Source organism: Lagopus leucura, unplaced genomic scaffold, assembly GCF_019238085.1.
Source record: "Lagopus leucura isolate 7727_CA_CO unplaced genomic scaffold, USGS_WTPT01 Super-Scaffold_73, whole genome shotgun sequence".
NCBI lineage: Eukaryota > Metazoa > Chordata > Aves > Galliformes > Phasianidae > Lagopus > Lagopus leucura.
The window spans coordinates 9,321,799-9,341,578 of NW_024962252.1; the positions used below are offsets into that span (position 1 = coordinate 9,321,799).

At 39.3% G+C, this 19,780-nt stretch overlaps 1 long non-coding RNA gene across 3 annotated transcripts in view; it reads left to right on the forward strand.

The window, feature by feature from the left end:
* Positions 1 to 19,780, forward strand: part of LOC122174867 — an 89,193-nt gene that overhangs the window by 28,123 nt on the left and 41,290 nt on the right. Inside the window, exons 2-4 of one of the 3 annotated variants that reach the window (XR_006177243.1) lie at positions 6,012 to 6,188; positions 8,505 to 8,660; positions 13,645 to 14,077. This is a non-coding gene — a long non-coding RNA (uncharacterized LOC122174867). Of the gene's footprint in view, positions 1 to 6,011; positions 6,189 to 8,504; positions 8,661 to 13,644; positions 14,078 to 19,780 lie in introns of those variants that run through there. The other 2 variants (XR_006177242.1, XR_006177244.1) reach the window with 2 other exon arrangements.

Consider the following 19,780-nt stretch of genomic DNA (forward strand, 5'->3'; position numbering starts at 1 on the left):
CCTTCCTTCCTTCCTTCCTTCCTTCCTTCCTTCCTTCCTTCCTTCCTGCCTTCCTTCCTTCCTTCCTTCCTTCCTTCCTTCCTTCCTTCCTTCCTTCCTTCCTTCCTTCCTTCCTTCCTTCCTTCCTCTTTCTCTCTCCCTCTCTCTCTCTTTCTCTCTTCTTTCTATTTCAAACATTAATAGAAATGTTTTTCTCCTTTTCAATTGTTCCACATATAATAGAAACTTGCCAAGTTTTTACTTCCAAACAGAGCAAAAATGTATTCTGTCTTTTCATTTAACTTGTTAACCATTCTCACACAAAGCTGAGAGCATCACACTGAGCTCACTAAATAACTATGAAGATATGTGTGCATTTTCTAGTGAGAAATCTGAGAGTCACCACGGATTGACAAATACGAATGTTGTGAGGATATCTGAATGAGAAGGCCTCTTATTATTTCCTCTTGATAAGCTACAGTTATTTCTAGATAAAGAGACTTTAATGAATATTTCAATGTAAATTATAAACATAGCTATTTTAAGATTTAATAATCCCAGAGATAGATGACATAAATAGCCATCAAAGTAGTATTTAACCTGAATAATCAATACATTTCCAAAAACTTTCTGAGGCAGATGTCAGTAAACATTTTGATAATCCAGCGTTCAGTGCAGAAACTGGAGGCCAAGCTACTTTCAGAAAGCAAATACCCAGAGGGGGTGGGCCTGAAATCTCACTTTTGAAACAAATACAAAAAAATATTTGAAAGAAGGGTGGGCATCAGAGAAGGTTTTCCGTTATTTTGAAAGCAATTAAAACCTTCCCCTGCCTGGTGTCAAGAGGACAGAATAGTAAAATTTTACTGTCAATCAGAATTAATTTAACATGTACTTTAGAATGGTTTTGAAATGATCACAGCAGGTTTTCATTCTTATCTTCTCTACTGATTGCTAATACACCTTCCCTTTTTTTCAGTAATGTAAACAGTACCCTGCTCTTCAGGAACAATACATATATTTTAAAAGGTAAAAGTAAATATTTCAGATAAAAAGATAAAACAAAACAAAACAAGCTAACTATATAGTGTCATATCTTGTACTGGAAGTAATTCTTAAAAAAAAATCAATGGTTAGAGAAAAAACAGCCTAGTTCAGCCATTTCACATTAAATAAAACTACAACATCATAAGAATAACCTAAAATATCCTGAAGTACCTTGGTGAGAACTCTTGTGAAACAATAACAGACATTGAAAATCCTATAGCTAGAATTTCATTGACACCCTCCAATGCAGAGTTTTGATACAATTCTTACAGAGGTCAGAGAAAACACATCAACACCATGTAAGAACACAAAGATTTTGTGAAGGGGGAAAAAAGACACTTTTAAAAACTTCTGTTGAGATGATATCCAGAATACAAAGGCTTTTCAATAGGCCTTATGCTTTTGAAGATACAGAAAATACAAGAAAGAGAAAGTGATTAATTTTGCTTTGCTTTCAGAACAGGGGAAACCGCTGTAAAAGACTACATGATAATGGAGCAAATCCAAAGACTTGTGTTCTTTAGTTGATACAGAAAATTTTTTACTTGGCAGGAAAGACTTCCTTAAAAAAACAAGTTGTGTATCAGTAGTTCCCTTATGACTCAGATCACAATCCTGTAACTCCTTTGGTAAATTGAACCAATGGCAAAATGGAATGATGGAGAGGTTATGGTCCATTTAGTTCATAAACAATTTTTTGCACCTTTATCTCATAAAAGCAATCATCCCTGAGGCAGAAAAGGTCACTAGAAAGTTCAGAGTGATTATTCTTCAAGTGTCACATTGTTCTATCTTAGTAGCCTGCACTCTTAGTATCAATTCCAGAGAGCTTTGTCAATTTGTGTCTGGGGTGGTTCGTAAGGCGAGCCGTAGGGGGAGAAGACCGGTGTGGATGAGCCGGGAATTACTGTCAAGACTCAGGAAGAAAAAGAGAGTCTATGTCCTGTGGAAGAAGGGACAGGCTACTAGGGGTGATTACAAGGAAGTTGCAGAGGTATGCAGGGAGGAAGTCCGGAAGGCGAAAGCCCATCTCGAACTTAGATTGGCCACTGCAGTAAAGCAGAATAAGAAATCCTTTTACAATATATCAATGACAAGAGAAAACCCAAGGATAATCTCTGTCCTTTAATTGATGCGGCAGGGAATGTGACCACAGATGACAAGGAGAAGGCTGAGGTCCTCAACGCCTTCTTTACATCTGCCTTTAATAGTCAGACCAGCTATCTTCAGGCACTTTGTGCCCTGATCTGGATATCTGGGCTGACATGCAGCATATCTCCCCGGAGATCGAGGTGGAGACAGTTAGAGAGCTCCTCCTCCATCTGGACAGTCACAAGTCCATGGGTCCGGATGGGCTTCATCCTAGGGTGCTGAGGGAGTTGGCAGGGGTGATCACTAAGCCGCTCTCGGCTATCTACCAGCGCTCCTGGTTGACTGGAGAGATTCCAGAGGATTGGAGGCTTGCTGATGTGACTCCCATCTACAAGAAGGGCCGTAAGGAGGATCCGGGGAACTACAGGCCTGTCAGCCTGACATCAGTGCCAGGGAAGGTCATGGAACAAATCCTCCTGGGAGAGATCACACAGCTTGTCCACGGGATCAGGCCCAGCCAGCACGGGTTCATGAAAGGCAGGTCGTGTTTGACCATCCTCATCTCCTTCTACGACTGGGTGACCAAACTGGTAGATGAGGGAAAGGCAGTTGATGTAGTCTACCTAGACTTCAGCAAAGCCTTTGACATGGTCTTACACAGTATCCTTCTGCGGAAACTGGCTGCCCATGGCTTGGACAGTTTTACCCTCCGTTGGATAAGGAACTGGCTGGAGGGCCGTGCTCAACGGGTGGTGGTCAATGGAGTGAAGTCCAGCTGGAGACCTATTACAAGTGGTGTCCCCCAGGGGTCGGTGCTGGGGCCCATCCTGTTTAATATCTTCATTGATGACTTAGATGAAGGGATTGAGTGTACCCTGAGTAAGTTTGCAGATGACACCAAGTTGGGAGGTTGTGTCGATCTGCCTGAGGGCAGGGAGGCCCTGCAGAGGGATCTAGGTAAGCTGGATCGCTGGGCTGAGATGAATGGGATGAGGTTTAAAAAGGCCAAGTGTCGGGTTCTGCACTTTGGCCACAACAACCCCAGGCAGCGTTACAGGCTTGGGGATGAGTGGTTGGACGATTGTGAAGAGGAAAGGGACCTGGGGGTGTTGGATGATGCTCGGCTGAACATGAGCCGACAGTGTGCCCAAGTGGCCAAGAGGGCCAACGGTATCCTGGCCTGCATTAGAAATAGTGTGGCCAACAGGAGCAGGGAGGTGATCATCCCCCTGTACTCAGCACTGGTGAGGCCGCACCTCGAGTACTGTGTTCAGTTTTGGGCCCCTCACTACAAGAAAGACATTGAGGCCCTGGAGCATGTCCAGAGAAGGGCAACGAAACTGGTAAGGGGTCTGGAGCACAAGTCTTATGAGGAGCGGCTGAGGGAGCTGGGATTGTTCAGTCTGGAGAAGAGGAGGCTCAGGGGAGACCTCATTGCACTCTACAACTTCCTGAAGGGAGGTTGTGGTGCAAAAGGGTCTGGCCTCTTCTCCCAGGCAAATAGTAGGACCCGAGGAAATGGCAAGAAGTTATACCACAGGAGGTTTAGGTTGGATATTAGGAGAAACTTTTTCTCTCAGAGGGTGGTCAGGCACTGGAATGGCCTGCCCAGGGAGGTGGTGGAGTCGCCATCCCTGGCAGTGTTCAAGAGGCGCCTGGATGAGGAGCTACGAGAGATGGTTTAGTAGCTTGTGGCACTGATAGGAATGGGAGGGTGGTTGGACTGGGTGATCTTGCAGGTTGTTTCCAACCTTGTGATTCTGTGATTCTGTGATTCTGTGATTCTATGTCATGTAAGTTACTGTCAACGCTTCTGAACAATTCAGTAGTTTGCTGAACATGACAGACAAGATTTCTGCTTGTTAAGCAGCAGCAAAATGAAGTTTCTTTTAGAAATTAAAAGTTTCTTTTATCCAGAAAGCTAATGCCATCAGGGAGTTATAATCAAGCATAATGGGACTGTTTTAATATAGAAATTCACCTACCTGCAGCTATAGGTAGTGCTGAGGTGAGTATTGGACTGGAGTATTTTTTGGTCAAAATGTCAGTGATAAAATATTACCCTCTGTTCTGAACCTGATTTCAGTAGGAATCATGCTCAGAGCAGAGGAGCTATTAAGGGAAGAAGTCCTTGGATGCATCTAGAAAGAATAATCCATGCATCAGCCTGAAGACTTCAACAAACTTTTCATTTACATCTCTGCATAAGAAAGCTGAGCAGCAGTGGATCATGTGAGAAATAGTCACACCAAAAATCCCCTGTGATGAAGTCATGAAGAACAACAGTTCTCCTCTGTTGCACTCATTTTTGTGTCACTATATCTCTGTGCAAGACACATGTTTATAGAGTGATCTGCTGTGGATTACAGTGAAAAAGAAATTTGACACTGGAGATGAGTCATAGAAAAAAAAATGATGTTACTCTAGCTTCTCATCAGGAAGGGGTCAGTTCAGTATTGAGGCAATACTCATATTTTTAATGTTAATGAACTAACTTGATGCTCTTGATGTTTAAAGATTATTTTCTGTATCATTTTTGGACAAGGTTAACCAAATCTGTGGTCACACACTGGAAACAAAGCAGATGTACCTTAAGAAAAGAATTACATTCCACAATTGCTGGCAGGGATAATAGTTCAAATAGAGGAATAAATAAAAAAAAGATTACGTGTGAAATCAAACAAGCACAGACTCATTCAGAAAGTACTCTCAGTACACAATGTCTGAAGAACCTTACGGATTTTCAGATAAATCATCAAATGCAGAAATAAAGCACATTTTTTTTTCCATACAGACATTGAGAATTATATTTGGTCCACTACTATGTAAAAAAGTTTTAAATAATTTTCAGTGATATAAATGTCTGTGACCTAATTTGCATAAAAGAAAAAGAAACCAGGAGTTGTTATGGCAGCAAAGAGCAGAAACATGGTTGCAAATCTTTCCTCGATCCTATGTTAATTAAATGTACCACAGCGCGTGAAGTAGCTCTCAGCGAACTCATATTTTAAAATTCTTGAGTGTAATTGAAAAACTCACTGCAAAGAATGCAAACGGCTGCTGGACAGATCAAAGAGCATATGAAGAGTTATTTAACGGGTTTGCTAATGGAAAGATAATGGCTTTTATGAGGATGATGGAACAAAAATAAAGCAGCAGACCTGAGGATAAATTAAAAGACGAAAAGAGGCCTTGTAAAATGAAGCAGTAACACAAATCCATTAGCTGTAAACACTGGATAATATTAATCCAGTAAATGGTACTCCACTTCCATTTTGTGCATCATGGGTGAAAGGTGGTAGCTCGTAGCAGAAAATAGGTGCTCTTTTGCTTTAATGGTCTTGAATAAGGCTGTTGGCCATATTGACAGCTGCGCTGAGTAGCAGCTGGTAGGTAGGCAAAGTTGTTTAATGTTTATAACAATGAAGAATAGATTTGTATAGTTTATAACTAAAACCTTTTTGGAAAGTACTTAGGATAAATATTCTAAAATCTTTGAAAAATTGTTAAGTAAATTAAATTACTTATTATGTGAAACTGGTAATCTGCTATTTCTGAGATTACTTTCAATTTATTACATAAAGCCAAAAATACATTAAAAAAATAATAATAATTTATCAGGAGTAACCTGAATATACCTACCAAGGAGATCAGAGTTAATGACAATAATCAGCCTGGCTTTTCCAACAAAAATTCCCTATTGCTGCCACTTCAAAGGAGAACATTGAAGTATTAATGCAACATTTCACCTGTGTCCAGTTTTGTACATAGTGCATAAGCAGTTTTAAGAACCTTATGTCTTCTTTCAGTTTTTGAAACTCCTACAATATTTCATACACTTGGGGTTTATTTTTGTAGCCATTTATTACAACCAGTTCTTTCTGGAATCACAGAATTGTAGACGCTGGACGGGACCTGTAGAGATTGAGTTCAACCATCTGCTAAAGCAAGTTCACTACACAGGCAGACGTCCAGATGGGTCTTGTGTATCCACAAAGAAGGAGACTCCACAACCTCTCCAGGCAGCCTGTTCCAGTGCTCAATATCTTGTTGAAAACTCATCCTGTGAAGTAAGTAAAAGATGATCCACTTTGAGTATTACCCTCTGTAATACCACCAAGAAGCAAACCTAAATTCAGTAAAACCCAAGCAAAACTTTCTGTTATTCCCCCTGTGCAGGAGTGTCACACTGACCTGGCTCATACAATTTCCTGAGCCAAAAGGGGCTGGGCACTGAGAAGTCTTGCTGGCTATGGTGTTCATTATGATATCAAACATACCTCAGGAGCTGATAGACATGCCAACCACCCAATGCATTAATAATTCCTTTCTTTTTCAAAGACCTTTTTAAGCAGTCGAGTTCCCACACTCGAGCTGGCTTTCTTAACGACAAATCTCATTTTCGTTCAAGCCGAGAAGAGCAGTGTCTGGAAGTAATGGTCACTGTGTTCCTTCCCCACATCAAAATATTCTACCCAATTATGAGCTTGTTTTAGAAGAATTCGGATAAGATCCATCTTAATTATTGATTGCAGTTGAATGATCCTTTTAATCTGTCTAATTTGAGAAGACAAGTGTTGAGAATACCAGTGGATTTTGTGTAAAAAGATGGTTGAACACTGCCAGGAACACAGGTTTATTCATTGTCCCGATATCCCAAACAATAAATTAGAGAAGCACATCTTCAGCATTTTTTTTCTAGTATTAGTTCACAGTAATTCCTGTTGTAAGTCAGAAAGTCTGCTTCACCATTTAAAAATAAGCACACTTTTTAATAGTGCATTAAAAAACTATTTATGTTGGAAAATTGAGGCAATAGAAATAGGTGTGTGACTTTCATAACTTTGTAACTTGTATATAGTTTTACAGCATTTCATTGCATGAAAGCAGTAGTATGATATATCTTGGCTATATCTTATCCAGTCTTCAAAGGAAGTTTATCATTATGTAATTAATTTCAAGAAAGCAGTATTATTCTGGCAAAAAAAAAGAAATTTTAAATTGTTTGGAATTAAATGAAATATCAGCAGACAGTGTTCTGTGTTTCACAAAGATACTTTTGTATTGTTTCATAATTCTTTTCATGCTCAGACACCTGATGTGTAAAGCTGCTGACAGTTCTGAAGTTCTTCTCTAAAACATCACCTGTGTTTTCTATTTTCTTGAATTATCACATGCAAAGTATGGTAAGTGCTGGGGATAAGGAACAAAGACTTTTTAACAAAGGCGTTGAAAACGCCATCAGTTTAATGCACAGCGGCAAGGTGCAAATGGCAGAGATGTTTTTCCTTTATGAAGAAAGGTGGAATTGGAGAATAAAGAATTTAAAAGAAAAGGAAAAATTAATGCACTACTTTTCTGGAAATCATTTTCTACTGCTATAAGATCCTGAGAATATATGTTAGAATTATTATTACAGTCTTAGAAAAAGAAATCATCTACCATGTACTTATATGGATATTTATGATATTTCAGTATGGATCAAAGATGAAACAAACTCTCATAATATCTATGGGCATCAACAAATACTTTATGCAGCATTCTCAGGTATCCCAGAGACACTAATTAATAATCCAGAAAGAAAGAAGGAATAGAATTATAGAATCATTAAAGTTGGAAGAGATCTCTAAGATCATCCAGTCCAAATGTCAATCCATCACTGCCATGCCAACTAAACCATATCACTTCGTGCCACATCTCCACGGTTACTGAACACCTCCAGAGATGGTGACTCCACTCCTCACCACTCTCTGAGAATTAATTTTTCCTAATATCCTGCCTGGCACAACTTAGGGACATTCCCTCTTGTCCCACTGTTAGTTACATGGGAGAAGAGGCTGACAGCCACCTCTCCACAACCTCCTTTCAGGTAATTGTAGAGAGTGATAAGATCTCCCTTGAGAGCCCTCTTATCCAGACAGAACATCAAAGCTAAGTACAGGGGAACAATCCTTCTCCTGCTAGCACACTATTCTGATACAGGCCAGGATGCTGTTGGCCTTCTTGGCCCTCTGGGCATACAACTGGCTCACGTTCAGCCAGCATGTATGTTCATTTCCATCAGTACCGAATGAAAGCTTTGATATGAAAGTTTGCTAGAGAAGACAAATTATTAGAGAGATCACTCCTTGCAGATTTACACATAATATTAACGTGTCACATTAGGGGCAGATTTTGGTAGGCAGAGAGCAGACATACTGCAATTTCTGGCTGAAGACAGAATTTCACTGAAATTTCTGCTACCCATTCCATTTTCTCAGGTTCGAGGATACTTACAGTTCCACTGTCCTGAGCAATTTATAAGAAATACAGAATCCTTTGCTAACAGTACAGCGCTTCAAAGATTTACTGTCTTTGTTTTCTGTTGACTATTTTTCATTTCCTAGCATTGACACCACATCATACTTATGATGATAGTTTATTAATAAGATAGTTTATTCTGAAGGCGGTCAAGAAGATCACCATGAAGACTGAGTCATCTGTTGGTGCCTGAGTAACAGCTCTTCTCAAGCAGCCTTGGAAAAGACACAGACATCTGAAAGGTAATTCAACTCCTAGTCACCCAGATGGTCATCTATGAACAGGAGAAAGGAACTGCCACTTTTACAAGTGTGGGGAAAGAAAAATTTCAGGCCTAGGGTTCCAGATGGGTTTCTCTAAATCATTAGTAATAATCTCATTTTAATTTTTCTCCCTAAAATTAGATGCGTAGGCTAAGCCACTTGTCCAGGTCACACCTCTGCAATCACCTAAACAGTCACTGCAGAAAGGGGTTTAATTCATTTATCTTTCTCCATGGCTTCGAGAAGAGGTCTAGATGAGCAGCGCAGACATGATGGATGGGAGATGAGCTAATCCTCTCCCTGTGGGACTAATAAAAATATGCTCTAGCATTGTTGAGGAAAGTGTCCCCTACTGAAAATCTGGCGTCATGTTTTTTCCCTAGGGAGCCTCCTGTCTACTTTTAATGCCAGAGAACATTTTGATTGTTGTCTATCAGTATTTCTCCTGAATATGCAAAAAGGTTGCGTGCATGATATAAAGCTCCAGAAAGGCTCACATCCTCTGAGACATGACAGCTTTCATGAGATTGTGTTGTTGGTGTTATTTCACCTCTTCAGGTGCACTGTTCATTTTAGGGCATGCAGCATTTTGCCCCTGCTCTTTTAAATTTTCTGGCCCCACACGTAGGAAAATGCAGAAGAAATCATGAAGAAATATTTTAAAATAATTACCATTTTGGAAGACAGAATGAATGCAGTATCAAAACTAGTAATACAATTCTACTTAGCTGTTAAGGGGCTTGTTCTCTATAAATCCAGATCAGCTTCTAAAAGACAGACAGAGAAAAACCTGCACTTCTTCCATTTCTGGAGGAAATCTCATATGTTTAGCAGTCTTGATTAGCAGTTAAGAAAGGCAGATGCCATATGTAAGATATCTCAGACAGATTAAGACATCAAAAACTCAAAGACAAGGGAAAATCTCTTGAGAAAAAGCTAGATCTGTTCAGTGGTAAACCACTCTCTAAATCTGGTAATCCACGTCAATCAGATAGACACATTTCATTGCATGACACACATATCCTTATGAAACCAATTATTATAATTCTATAATATGTTGTAAATATTATGTTTCTATAAAATAATACTAATGAAATTAAAGTAGAATAGGAGTTATATACTGCCTTTAAACTTACAGGTGGATAGTCCACGGGAAAAAAAAAAAGTATATTTGGAGTTAAAGGCTGAAGTTTCTCTCAGATGTGGCTGCTAGTATTGCCTACTACTTGGATTCAATCACATCTTACAAGACACTTTTTAAAATTACCATTTTTTTTAGTTGGACTTTTTGTTGTTGCCCTTGTAAGTGACTTTTAAAAATTATTCATAAATTTATAAAACTTTAACCATTTAAACTGCATTTTCCAACCTGAATACTTAGAATCAGAGAATCAGAATTTCCCATTTGCTGCTGCATTTCAGTTTGTTGTTTTTGTTTCCATTTCCATCTGACTTTTTATAAAGATCTGCCAGACAAATTAGGTTATCTGAAAGAACAGAAGAATGAGATCAACAAAAACACTTCTTAGTAAAATTGGACAATTCTGAAGATTTGCTAAGTGAACATGATCGATTTTGTGCATTTGAGTGAAAAAGGATTCCCATCCAAAAATAATGAGTATGCAATTAATGATCATCTTGTAGCTCATGCACACAAAGGATTAGAAAAAAGCTGCCAAAACTCTGAGTGCTTTTGATCCAAACTTTAGATTGCTTGAATTTGAAACTTAGTCATGTTCTTGTAACATAGCTTTCTATTGTTGCTGTTATTTGTAACAGCATTCTAATTGTGTTTCTGATTCAGAGTTTTCTGATGTCTAATAGCATCTAATTGTGTTTCTGATTCAGAGTTTTTGGGAAATTATTCTTGTAATTCTTTTCAGTGCTCAGTGCTAGTGAGCTTGATGTATAGTTCACAGTTATGTCATCTCTTCTTCATAAATGAAACAATGCATTACTATAACTCCAAATTCCAATTTCTGGTAATATAGTGTCTCCAGCTTTGGCTGGGATCAGTTTTTCATACTGCTGTCCTGCTGCTGGCATATGATTCTGTCGGCTTGTCTGGCTCTTGCTTTCTTCTCCTGTTGCAGCTGGGTTGGCTTCAGGCTATGACAATTTTGCCTGCAGTCCTTACCTCCTGCTGTTCTATCAAGGACAAGAATGCTTGAGGCTGAAACTTAACTTTTAAATCCTTTATTCTGCAGAGCCTTAAGGCACACTCTACTACTTCAAGTACCGAATCATCATGTAATATTTTGTGTAGGTTTGTATATGTTTCTAAATTTTCGGACTTTAGCTTATTTGTGGCAAGCACTGAGCAGAGTTGCTGCAAGGACTGCATGGCCCAAAGCAAAGCTGATTTCTTTTCTAACACGAATTTATGAACATCCATCACATTTTTCACAAACCCTACTCTAATTTTGTAATAATTCTCATAAATTAATGTATAAGGACACAGATAAGAAGATGTCATTATAACTATGCAAGTAGAACAGTGAGAATGTATGTAAACATTACTTAGTAATAAAATGAGATTATAACACACCAAAAAACCATCAGGCTTGGGACTAACAGCAATCCAAAAGGCAAATTAAATGTTATGAATGTGTATTTGACCATCGAACAAAAACTAAAATATCATTATGCCAATATATGTACCTACAGCATAGCTTTGTTGGTAGTGCTATATGCAATACTGGTTCCCCCATCTCAAAAAGAATACCATAAAACTGGAAAAGACGGTAAGTAGAGTGCCTTGGTTGATCAGAGGTCTGGGGAAACATTCAAGAAAGGAAGGAATAAGAAGTCTCATCACTTCATATTAATTATCGGAAAGATAATCAAATGAAGATAAAACAGAGATTTTAAAAGCTGAGTCAGGGAGTGTGAGTAGAGGTCTGTAATCTACTTTCTTTTCCAACTCAAAAACTAGGCTGCATCAAAATACAATTGCAAAAGGCAGGTTCAGATCAAACAAAAAATAAGTTCTTCATCCATGTATATAACTCAGTGTAAAATGATGTGGAAAGTATAAATTTACCCCAGTTCATGGAGAGGCTGTGCATACTCATGAAAGAGAAAATCTGTCAATGTTATTCAAAAATCCAGAGTACACAACTTACAGATTTGTTGGATGACGATATCACTACATGGTTCCTGTGTTCCTACCCTCTTCTAAGGGCATGTACTTCTGACCACTGCTACAGAGAGGATATTACACATTCTAATGTTCTTTCTTTTAGTATAACTGCAAGTTTAGTTTTTAGTTCACTTCACCTGGGAGGATTTATTTTATATTACACTAAAACTTCTAAAATCCCAGTATGTACTTTACCTGATTCTGTTACAGCACTTTGTAGGTAAACTTTCTCAGGGGAGTTTTTAAAAAATATTCTCACCAGATTGGCAGCTGAATAATTAAGTGTTGGAGGACTGTGAACTACTTTAACATTTCATGTTTTGAGTAATATCCACTTAGCTATTCTAGTAACCTGTGTTGTGTAAGACTAACATCAAGAGACAGAATCTATCTTCTCCTTTGTATGATATTTGCTGCACTGAATTAAAAATGCTTTGTAGACTTTAAATGAAGCATATGCTGATATTCGTAAGTGTGATAGCTTTCTGAAATGGTGTCGCTTATCCCTTGTCCTCTTGTCTGATTCTCTCTTCTATTCCTGCACTAGGCAGAAATCTTTATAGTTCTATATGATCCTGCAAAGCAAAACACTGTCATTAGCAAAGTACTTCAGATTTGGAATAGTTCAATAGAAATCAGTCAAAACACTCATATGACAATGCTGAAAGTGCTTAAGTACACTGATGGATTGGGACTGAAAAGAATTCTAACTCTTTACTGCTTTATTTATCTTCAGATTGAACATAAAGCATTTTTAATTATCATTGAGCTAACTTATACTGTATTGACTTTCATGGCATTATCTCCTATTTTAGTGTTAGCAACACATTCACAGATATTTTAACAATATTGGAATACTATGCAGCATAAAATCCTTTTAAATTTCTTTTCAAAGTTGCCTTTGGGGCTTCAAAAGCTCATTTGATCCCAAACAGGAGCAAAAGCAATACTTTTTATAGAGGAAATATGTTCAGAACAAAAAGAATGCAGTGTGGTACTTTTGTTTAGACTTAGAAGTGAATCAAAATACATGCATTACCTATGCATGCTCAATCTTTTCAGTATAACCTTTTCAGTGTTGTAGAATGAAGCTGCATGAAGAAAAAACAGTTTCATCACCTTGGCTACAAGGACAAGTGTGTGTGTATATTTATACTACAAAATAGATGCAATAGGTGCAGTATGTAAGTTGCATAGTATACATAAATGTAGTGATATCAACTTACTTTACAATGTGGCATATGCAAACATGCAAACTTGTTAATTCTTCTGTTTTTCTCAGAAACACAAAAATTGCTAGATTAAAGCTTCATTCTTCATTCAGTTGTAATTAATAGAGAACCACATGTTGACATCAGCAGAGAAATGATGTCAGTCTCTGACTTTTCAAAGTCACAAAGGACATTTATGAATGAAAAAAAAAAAGGAACTGAAACCTGTATTATATCTCTGCTCTCCCTAGACCTAACTTTCGTAAACAGTTGCAACACGCTCTCTACAACTACTAACTGCTTTCCCTATTATTAATCAATAAACATTGATCAAAATTCCCATCCATAATGTGTCCCAAATGGTCTTTGTGTTGAGTGATAAAATCAAGTTTCATATTTCTGTTTGATTTATAGCAAGTACTAAAAATCAAAGAAAACACCTGATGTTTTAACTTGAGAAAAATGGGCTCCCTCTGCTATAAATTCATAGTTCCAAAGCCCTTTGGATGCTCCAAGGTTTCACAGTTAAGGTACTACAGAAGCCAATCTTTATTTGAGAGATAAAAACATATGTTTATCTCACCTTCTAATCTTGTTCTCCTGGCTCCAGAAATACACCCTCTGCTGCCAAGCAATCTGAACGTACATCTGTCTCCAAGGTATATCTCTCTTTAAAACTATAAGGAAAGTGGCCAGCTGTGATGACATATAAAGACTGAACCAAAAATACTTGGAGAAAGTGAGGAAGATGCAATATCTCAATGATGCTTTTGCAACACATCATCTGTGAGGGGCCAACACAGAAAGTCTGGCTGCTAATCACAGCTGGATGTAAGCCATGAAGTTCAGCTATGAGTGCAAACTTTCCTTCAGCCTGAGGTCATTTGGCTTCATGCATTTGGTAGACAGAAAAGGACTAGTATGAAGTGCAAATTGTGTTCTAGTTTGTATAAATTATTAAGGTGATCTGGTGTGAATGTTTTCTACAGATTCCTGTCCATTATTCTTGTAGATTTAAGGCTATTAAAGTTGTTTTACACATACCTGCTATGCCTGTTCTACCAGTTTGTGCTCAGGGATATATTTTGTTGGTTTAAAAAGAGAATGAGTGGTCCATGTGGAAAAGGGGAGACTGTCCCTTCCCTATGGAGTTACTGAACTCAGCAGAATGCTCCTGACTTCCTATTCTGACAAGCAATAAAGAGAAAGCAATAGCAAGTGGCTAGGAGCTTGCAGCCCAGGCAGAGAAAGTCATTGAGAAAAGAAGAGTACAAGATCTACGCGTGGAACAAATGAGAGTTTTCTAACGAGCAGGAGGGAGATACTGAGGTGTATTTAATCATCTCTGCAGACAGAATGGGCATTGGAAGATTGAAGAATCTCTCTTTGGAGAGATTCTGTGATTTTGTGAATTAAAAGCCTTCTTTTCCAATTAAATCTTGCCTAATCATTTTGAGTTCCCTTTACTTTTTAAGCTAATTATGCTTATTAATGTTTTAGTGAAAACTGTATTCTTTCAGTGTAACATGTATTACATAGACCTATCTCAAAATGGGACAACACACATAATGTGAGATTGTTGTTTTCATCATAGGACAAAGAGAAAAACAATGTTCCTTTGCTGACAGAGCTCTGCACTTTGTTCTGGAGGAATATTCCTTTGACTGTGTGGTATTCATGCATATTTCAATGTTTGGCACTCATTCCAGATTCTCACCCTCATTTAGCTGGCGTGTATCTGATAAGGAAGAAACTTTTATTTCATCTTTTGCTTTCATTGACATTCTTTAACTGTGGATTGTTTTTGTTTTTCCCAAACTGCATACAGACTACCTGCATGAAGTTAGGTTTTAGGACAACTTTGGGAACTGTTCTAACTCTCCCTAGTCTCCAGTGACAAAATAATCTTTCATGAAAAGTACCACCTGGGGCCAACAAATTTTTTCTCGCTTTTTTCTTCTCCTCTAATTTTTAATCCAAAGCGAGAAGACTACACATGCAGCAGATGTGTTTGCCTGCACTATATAAATCCATACTCCCAAACCTAGGCTGAAAATGTGTCACCTTTATGTCTGGAAAATGCCAGGACCCACAGGGAAACTTGTTTCCAATTCTTTGCATTGTCACTGTCAGGCATCAGATCCCTGGTGCTCAAACATGTCATTGCACCTTCTGTCTCTCAGCTCTCTTCTCCTTATCATTTGGTTCGGTCTAAGGCACTGCACACTTCAGATATATAGCCTAATGACTTGATTGCAAAACTTGGGATTGTTTCTCCCAGAGGTACATGTGCTAAGATTATAAATATTACGCACTCAGTGAAGTTGAATGGGAGGGAATATTTGTGGTGGTCTCAGAAACAAACTAACCTGCATCCAGAAAGCCTGAGTGGTGAAATACTTTCTTTTTGCGGAGCAGTTTAAAATGCTTTCTTGAGCTTTATGACCTTGAGAAAGGCAGATAGTGTATCGTTAGGTGAACACGGCAGATGGATAGTGGGAATCATCACGTTGCCTCCATAAAAGGAGTTGACTGATATTGAATATCTTCCTCCAGTCTTCATTATCAACAGGAGAGCTCTAGAGTTATCTGATTTAGCTAGAGGAAAGACAAGAATTGCACACCAGTCAGGCTCGTGGTTACAACATGCTGGTGGATGAGCAAACCTCTGCACAAGTACCTGAATTACTTTGGTCTTTCAAGTAGGCCAGGCCTAGCAAGCACAGCTGTGGTTTCATGACAAAACATGTTCAGCAGCAGCACTGGATGAGGATATTCTAATTCTCATATATGAGAATATATACCTAATCTTTAGTCTAGTTTCCCACTGTTCATGTATGTGCTGCACTAGAAATATTCCCCTCAGGTCACACAGAGACAATTGTGTTAGACCTCACACAGAATTTTTGACTGACAGGAGTTAAAAAAAAATCAAACAACCCTCCCCACAATCAACCAAACTAATCAACCAACAAACAAACTACAAAAAAAAACAAACAGACCTGCTTTTCTTAGTAGCACTTCAATTACATCTTATGGATTCACTAGCGTTTATAAAACACTGAAGTCCTACTACAGGCCTGTCAGCCTGACCTTGGTGCCAGGGAAAGTTATGGAGCAGATCGTCTTGAGGGAGATCATGCGGCATGTGCAGGGTGACCGGGGGATCAGGCCTAGCCAGCATGGGTTCATGAAGGGCAGGTCCTGTTTGACCAACCTGATCTCCTTCTATGATCTAGTGACCCATCTGGTGGATGAAGGAAAGGCTGTTGATGTGGTCTACCTAGACTTCAGCAAAGCCTTTGACACTGTCTCCCACAGCATTCTCCTGCAGAAGCTGGCAGCCAGAGGCTTGGATGGGTACACTCTTGGCTGGGTAAGGAGCTGGCTGGAGGGCCGGGCACAGAGAGTGGTGGTGAATGGAGTTAAATCCAGCTGGCGACCGGTCGTGAGTGGTGTTCCCCAGGGGTCGGTGCTGGGGCCTGTCCTCTTCAATATCTTTATTGATGACCTGGATGAGGGCATCGAGTGCACCCTCAGTAAATTCGCAGATGACACCAAATTGGCTGGAAGTGTGGATCTGCCTGGGGGTAGCGAGGCCCTACAGAGGGATCTGGACAGGCTGGAGAGCTGGGCTGGAGACAATGGGATGAGTTTCAAAAAGGCCAAATGCCGGGTCCTGCACTTCGGCCACAACAACCCCAGGCGACGCTACAGGCTTGGGGCGGTGTGGCTGGAGGACTGCGTAGAGGAAATGGACCTGGGGGTATTGATTGATGCTCGGCTGAACATGAGCCGACAGTGTGCCCAGGTGGCCAAGAAGGCCAATGGCATCCTGGCTTGCATCAGAAACAGTGTTGCAAGCAGGAGCAGAGAAGTGATTGTTCCCCTATATTCAGCACTAGTGAGGCCGCACCTCGAGTACTGTGTCCAGTTTTGGGCCCCTCACTGCAAGAAAGATTGAGGCCTTGGAACGTGTTCAAAGAAGGGCAACGAAACTGGTGAGGGGTCTGGAACACAGGCCATATGAGGAGAGGCTGAAGGAGCTGGGAATGTTCAGCCTGGAGAAGAGGAGGCTCAGGGGAGACCTTATTGCTCTCTATAACTTCCTGAAGGGAGGTTGTAGTGAGCTGGGGGTCGGCCTCTTCTCTCGTGTCATTAGTGATAGGACCAGGGAGAATGGTTTCAAGCTACGGCAGGGGAGATTCAGGCTGGACATGAGGAAGTATTACTTTTCAGAAAGGGTGGTCAGGCACTGGAATGGACTGCCCAGGGAGGTGGTGGAGTCACCGACCCTGGGGGTGTTCAAGGAAAGACTGGATGTTGTGTTGAGGGACATGGTTTAGTAGGAGCTATTGGGAATAGGTGAACTTTTGGACTGGGTGATCTTTTAGGTCTTTTCCAACCTTGGTGATTCTATGATTCTATGATTCTACATGATAAATACAGAATGTTATTATCCTTTCTATTATAGAATAAAAAGCAACTTCAGTAGTGACTACAGTGAGGATCTGCTAAAATACTTAAGCTACTTCTAATTTCTGCTGATAGCTGTATTAAGGAATGTCACATAAAATGAAGCAGAACTGCACTGGGTGGGATATTTAAATCTTCTGTCTCAGTCTTTGGAGAACCTTGTATGGAAATTACCTTAACATTTTAGTGTTAATACTTAAAATGAAATTTTTGCTTTTTCTTTTTTTTTTTAATGTAACATAAAAAATTCCCACCCTTTATGTGTCTCTAAGTCTTGTTTTCAATTGATGATTGAGCTAAACTAGATCTTTGTTCAAGGTCTGACAATTCCATGGAAGAATCATCGAAGATTTTCAATCTCTACTTCAGACTATTTTGTTTTTTTTTCCATAGAGGTTTGGTTTTGTTTTTTTTTTTTGTTTTTTTTTTTTTTTTTTTTTTTTTTTTTTTTTTTTTTTTTTTTTTTGTTTGTTTTGATAGAAAGGTCTCTGAGACCTGCTTTGAATCCAAGTTTTCACTTGTCTTTGAAAAATCTTCTAAACGTACTTTGATTGTATCGGTTCACTAGATCTCTAGATTTTATATTTTCCCTGGAAACTTTCTCAGCATTTCTAGTTTCCAAAGACATTCTTACTCTGCTAAAGGAGTACTTCCGTTTGACTTCTGTCTCCATTAGTAGCAACTCAACTTCAGATTCATTCCTGCCATACAAGTATATGAAAATATAATTCACTGTAATAAACAAAAGCAACATATATATTTTTTTTAATTTTATTTTTACCATATTCTTTTTACCCTACCTATTTTCTCCTTGTTTTTTTTTTTTTGTTTGTTTGTTTGTTTTTTTTTGGTTTTCTGAGCAAAAATGTTAGTCATGCCAGGAAACTCAGCTTCTCAGTTCTTTTTCAGATCCAGGCCATTGTGTTCAGGAGAATGGAAGGGGGCTCAGCAGTCCTTCCAGCTGTCCTGTAAAGAAACTGTTCTATTACTTAGAGGAGAAAGGCATCGGTATGGAGTAGTCCTCATATGTATATGTTATTCATTGCCAGGTGAAGCTGTTACACCATCTGTTCTTCTTCCTTATGGCTGCAAATCTTTTTAAGACCCTTCCTCAAGATGACAGAGGCAATGAAAACACTTATAAATGCACAAATTATTGTACAGCCTACTGAGTGTGGATATGATAGATCAAACTCAAATCCAGTAAATGGTTGACATTATGCTTCTGAGAACGATTTTTCTGGCCTATTTTAAATGCCTACTTTAGAATTAGATCAGCTGCACCCCAAGGTACTCTCTGTGATTCATAAAGAGAGACTAGGCTGAGTACTTGTAGATATCTATGCTGTCAGTTGCGAAGCTAGGCAAGACTAATACTAAGAGGGTAGGATTGCCTGCAAGGAGAAAAAGCCAAGTTTACCCATGGCTTATCCATTGTTCAACATCTCACTGAAGCATTCTACTGTCGTGTCAGGGCTGGCACAAATCTGGTTTTGATCTGCTGCTGCTCCACAGAGAATGAGCATTTTCTTCACAGCCCTGCCTAACAGCTATGGCATTTCAGACTTATTCCACACCAAGTTTTTCTCTAACTCCTACAAATGTAGGAAAGTTGCAGCCACAACAGAGCACATATGCATATATGCACTACTCCCATCCCACTATCCTTGCAGGTCCATATAGATGTTCTGTTAATTCGACCTAACATGAGGCACAATACCAAAAAAGAAGGCAGAGCTTATCTTCTCCCTTACACTGGAAAATCTATTATTCAGCAATCAGTGAGGCTCAGAAAGAAATTACACTCATAATCATGCAAAAGCATACACATATAGTTAGTTTCATGTACTTAACAAGCTTTTGTTAATAGAACAATATGGAATGCTGTACAGAGAAACAAGTCAAGGCACAAGTAATTGTAGGAAGAGAATGTAAATTGACACAGTAGAAGGAAGGGATGCCATCCAGAGGGACCTCGACAGGCTAGAAAGGTGGGCCTGGGTGAACCTGATGAGGTTCAACACGGCAAAGTGCAGAGTTTTGCACTTGGGCCGGAGAAATCCCAGGCATCCATACAGACTGGAAGGAGTGTCCCTGAGAGCAGCCCTGTGGAGAAGGACCTGGGGGTCTTGATAGATGAAAAGCTTAACATGAGCCAGCAGTGTGCCCTTGTGGCTTGGAAGGAAAATGATATCCTGGGCTCCATCAGAAGAGGGGTGGCCAGCAGGGACAGGGAGGTGATTGTCCCCCTCTACTCTGCTCTTGTGAGG